This window comes from Neurospora tetrasperma (genome assembly GCF_000213175.1).
Source record: "Neurospora tetrasperma FGSC 2508 unplaced genomic scaffold NEUTE1scaffold_81, whole genome shotgun sequence".
Taxonomy (NCBI): Eukaryota; Fungi; Ascomycota; class Sordariomycetes; order Sordariales; family Sordariaceae; genus Neurospora; species Neurospora tetrasperma.
The window spans coordinates 5,991,664-5,997,555 of record NW_009799179.1 but is presented as its reverse complement, the minus strand read 5'-3'; positions in this window follow the sequence as shown (position 1 = coordinate 5,997,555).

Genomic DNA, 5,892 nt, shown 5'->3' with positions numbered 1-5,892 from the left:
TTAAAGATAATAGACCCAGCAGCCTCTAATTACCTTAATTAAAACCGTACTATAGGAGCAGCCCCCTAACTATAAGAATAATTACTAGAAAATACTTGCAAGTAACTATAAAGCGTATTAACCTTATAAATATTATAAATATTAATACTATAATTTTCAATTAATTCTATCAACGTAAGAACCTATAACTATACTTTATAACCTACGTAGAATTCGAAAGGTTTATAACCCTCTATAAAAGCGAATTATATAATAACTTTATAGAATAGATAGTATAGAATATCTACGAGAGTTAGGGATAATAATATAAGACTGAACTACCCGAACGCCTCTATAAGTTTATTAATGCCTACGTAGGAGATATAAAATTTAAGGAGCTACGGGCTATAAATATTATTAATACTATAATTCTCTCGGGGTATTTAGACAAAGATATAGTAATTTACGAGGCTATTATAATTAAAATTATAAAGGAGGACGCTTAAAAATTCTATAAAAAGGCGGACCGGCCGGCGAAGACTAATAAGGAAATTAAACTTCAACTCCCTTAAGAATACTAGAATAAGATTAAAGCTTTCTATAACTAGAACGTTAGGGAGCTTCCTCCTTTATACGTTTATAATTAAAAAATTAAATTCGCCCTAGGGGAATGGCCCCCTAACGCCCGCTACCGGATAATATCCCTAATAGAAACCTCTATTATTAAGAAATAAATTAACGACTAGCTTTAGAAAGGGTTTATATAACCTTTTTAATCCGTAGCGGTATTATTATTATTGCTAATTAGAAAATTAGGAGGCGGAATCCGTATTTATATCGATTATTACAATATTAATAATATTACCCTAAAGATCTATTACCCTCTCCTATTTATAAAAGAAACCTTCAATGCGATTTACTACGCTAAAGTCTTTATATAACTCAATATTATTATAGCATCTAACTATATTTATATCTAGGAAGGCTACGAGTAACTCACCGCCTTTATTATATAATTTAGCCTCTATAAATCCCTCGTCTAACCTTTCAAATTCTAAAGCGCCCCAGGTACCTTCTAAAATTATATTAATAATGTACTATATAATATTTTAGACGTTTATACTACCGTTTACTTCGATAATATTTTAGTATATTATAAGGACGAAACTGAATATATAATGTATATAAACGAAGTATTATAATATATAATTAACGTAGGCCTCTAATTAAATATTGATAAATATAAATTCGACGTTAAATATACTAAGTACTTCGGGCTAATTATTACGTTAGGAAGTATTGAAATAAATCTGGAGAAAGTAAAAACCGTTACTAAATAGGAAGCGCCGCAATTAAAATAATAATTTTAACGTTTTTTAAATTTTACGAACTTTTATAAATACTTTATCAACTACTTCTCTATTATAATAACCCCCCTATATAATTTAACTAAGAAGTCCGCTACGTAGCCCCAAGGTAAAGCCTAATAAATAAGTTTTAAAGAAATAAAGAGGGCGTTTATTATAAAGCCAATCCTTAAAATTTTTAACTAATTAAAGCCAATAATCGTAGAAACGGACGCTTCTAATTAAACGTTAGGTAGTATATTATTATAGTACAACGAAGAGGGAATCCTCTACTTAGTAGCTTACTTCTCCTAAAAATATTATATAACCGAAAATAATTATAATATTTATAATAAAGAACTACTAATTATTAGTAAAATATTCGAAGAATAATCCCTAGAATTTTAAAGCGCCTAAAACGGTTTTAAAATATTAATAGATTATTAAAGGTTATAAACCTTTACAAAGAATGAAAAACTTACGCCCTAGTATATATATTAATTATATTTTCTTTCCTAATTTAATTTTATAATTAAATATCGACCGGTTATTCTCTAAGTATAGCCCAACGCTTTAAGCCGGAAGCCGGAGGATATATTTAATAATATTATAACAATTAATTATTAATTAAGAATAAAGCTCTCTTTAACCTATCTGTATTTATAAATTATATTACTACTTACAAATTTAGGATAAAAGAAATATCTTCAAATAAGCTAATTAAAGCTAATTACTATAATTTTATATTCTATTAAAACGTTGTTACCGCTATTATTAACCTAGGTTGCTATAAATAGCCTAAAGCTATTCGGAATAATATAAGGAAGGTAGCCTTTACCGAATATTATATTATAAATGGACGAACGTATATATACTTAGTAATTATTATAAATCTTATTAACGCCGCCCTACAACTCTAGTTTATCCAGCATTATTACGAATTAGTACTAGTAAACTACTAAAGACGGGATAAAATATATATAATACTAAATAGGTCGTTCTATTAGCCGGGTATAAATAAAATTGTACAATCTTATTATAAAGTGTATTTATAATATATAAAGATAAAACACTCCTACTCCTCTCCAATCGGCTTATTAAAACCGTTACTAATACTATTCGTACTTTAGAAGAATATTACTATAAACTATATTATACCTATAACTTTATATAAAAGAGGGGGCCGGGAATTTAAATATATTGCTATCGTTGTTAATATATTAATTAAAATATAATACTATATCCTAATAAAGATATTAACAATTAATAAATTTATTAAACGCTTTATAAATAACATTTTTACCCTCTACAAGTTACCCAATACTATTATATTAGGTAGGGGCTCCTAATTCGTATTATAATTCTAGAGGGCACTCTCCGTAAAACTAAGCATTATATTACAACCCTCCTCGGCTTTCTACCAATAAACTAACGGACAAACGGAATATATTGATATAAAAACAGAACGCTACTTCCGTACCTATATAAATTAAACTTAAAATAATTAAGTCGCTAGCTACTACTAATTAAATTTTTTAATAATAATATAAAATTAAATTCTATAAGCGTTTCCCCCTTCTTTACCAATTACAATTTCTACCTACGAATAGGCGTCGAACCTATATAATCCTATCCCCCCGGCTTTTCGGACTTATCGTATACAAAGTACTTTAAAGCTGGTAAAATTCCTAGATAATTTAAAAAGGTCTTTAATAAAATTACAATAATAATAAAACGCATATAGTAATAAGGTAAAAAGAAAATCGTACCCCCTTGGAAACGGAAGTTACCTTCGTTATTATTATCGTTGTAAAATTGAAGTTAATTATATAATAACTAAAATATAACTGCCGGAAGCGATGTTAGTATATAACATCTTATATTTATTAAAAAATTGATAAGTAAATTCGTTAACGGAAGGTATAGGCTCGCTAAAACGTTAAGCGTAATTATTTAACTAACGAAGCTGAATAATATTATTAAGCTGAATAATATCGCTAAGCCGAGTAACGTCGTTAAGATACTAAGCGTATTCGTTTAGTTAACGAAACTAAATAACGCTACTAAGCCGAATAACGCCGCTAAGCGGATTAATATTGTTAAGCCGATTAACGTTATTAAACCGAGCAATGTTGTTAAGCCGAAGAAGAGAAAGTTCGATTAGACGAAGAAGACTATATTAGTAAATTATTCGAATAGGCTAAAGATAACGCGAAATAAAAGAGGTAGTGCAAAGAGGCTAAGCGAAGAAAGACTATACAGGATAAGGGTAAGCAATTTGAGCGGGAAAAGGCTAAATTAATTAGTTTTGGAAATAATAAGTCCAACGAATTCTCGGATTTAAATAAGGAATAAAAAGTAGGAGAACGGCTAATGAAAAGAATACGTATACTATAAAGGAGTAAGAATAGGAAGGCACTGCTATTACTATTATTCTTCGACAAACCCAAACTTAATATTCAAAAGCCGCCACTACAACCACTACAAGCTAGGACACCGGGCATTTAGCAATAGGCATGAAGGGGATATTTCTAGCCCCTATAGTCGATAAAGATAACGAGGACGACCTTAGCAATATTAGTCCTTCCAATACTCCTTCTAGTCCTAGTGTTTCTAGTACTCCTTCTAATAGTCCTTCTAGTACTAGCATTTCTGGTACTGGCATTTCTAGTACTAGCATTTTTAGTGCATCTGGTACCTTCGATAACAAAGAGCTTAGTCCTTCTAATTTAGGCTTCAATAATTTCGATAACGAAGAATTTACCGACTTTAATACTCCTAGCCCATCTAGTCATAGTGGTAGCCGTAGTAGCCGTAGTAGCCGATAGTTAGAAACGCCTATTTGTAGTAGTGGTTATAGCTATAGTAGTTGTAATTTAAGTACTAGGAATCGCCCAAGGTATAATGGTACTAGTCGGTTAGAAGATATATATCCAGAATATTTCTATGAGCCGACCCGGACTAATCTTTGGAATCTTCAAGAGACTAATGTACCTTCCTACTTATAATATAACTCTATTACCAACGACTACTATTATAATTCCCACCCTAATTTCCTGTTAACCCCTTTATATACCGACATTCCTCGAAGTATTACTGTACCCAAGGATAATCCAACTGTAATCAACGAAATTATTAAGGAAGTCCGATAATTATTATTCTTATTCTACTACAATTAGTTCGCCGGCTCTATTATTAAACGGGCTTATAATTTCCAAATCGACCTTCGAAAAAGCAGGTTCAAGAACCTTCGCTAATATACTTTAAACACCCATCGCACTCTAAAGTCTCACTATATTATTACTATACAATCATTTTTCAACAATATTATTTCGGACAATCCATATATTTTTAACTATAATTTAAATACCACCAATTCATAATATAAGACTATTTTCAAGTAATTTATTTCCCCTTGGATTAATAAACGTATATTTAATTAAGAGAGTCCCTCGGCGGGCAGTGTCACTTCCCTGCGTAGGCAGTGTTACTGTCCATATAGTTAAATCTATATTATATTCCTACGCGGGCAGTGTTACAGTAAACCCCAACCTATTATATTTCTTATAGTATTTAAAATTCTAGTAGTCGCTTGGTAATACTAATGCTGTAGATGATAGTGTTAGTAATAAGTTTCTAATTCAACTACTCGTGTTGATACAACCAGTTTTGGTAAACTTATGGTAGTGAGTTTGGCTGGCTACTCCCATTTTATTGATTCTACACTGCAAAGAAATCGCGCAACGTCAAAATCCAAATCTTACGATAGCTGCAAATAGCTAAGTTCAACATGTTCAAATACAAATTCATTAGGGTTAGGGGTAGTAGTGACACTGCCCGCGTAGGAATATTATATAGATTTAACTATATAGACAGTAACACTGCCTACGGAGGGAAGTGACACTGCCCGCCGAGGAAGTCTCTTAATTAAATCTATTCCTATATTACCAAATATATTAATTACAAAGCTACATTCGGTAGTAATAAAGAAGGATCGCTTATTTAATTTTATATCGAGACTGAACATTAGAATATAGGAGTAGAATAGTTTAAAATTATTAAATCTAAACGGATTATGAATATAAACCGTTAATCTAGTAAAGCCTAGGTTACTAATTAAAACCTTCGTTGGACAATATATAAGAAATAAAATACAATTCCCCTGGGCGGAGCCAAAGTCTAGGGGAGATAGAGAGACGCCCAAAGATTTACTTCTAATAAAATTTTAAAGTTACTTTTCTTTTTTTTTAGAAAAAAAGATAAGTTATTTTTTAACTTCTTCCTTGTTAAATTTATGGATTTGGAAAGTTCATTTCCATTCTTTCTATATAGTTTCTGTATATAAAATAATATAATTAGAAAATTCTTTTGATCAAATTTTGGATTTCCTTTTTTTTTAATTAAAAACTTGACTCCAAGCTGGATTGAACAGACAACCTCTACAAAGGTAGAGTAATATAATAACTATTAAACTACTAAGCTTATTGAGTAACTAACTCAGATTATTAGAAGTGGACGCCTTTTCCTTTACTTATATTAGAGAAAAAGCCTTCCTCCCCCCCCCCCC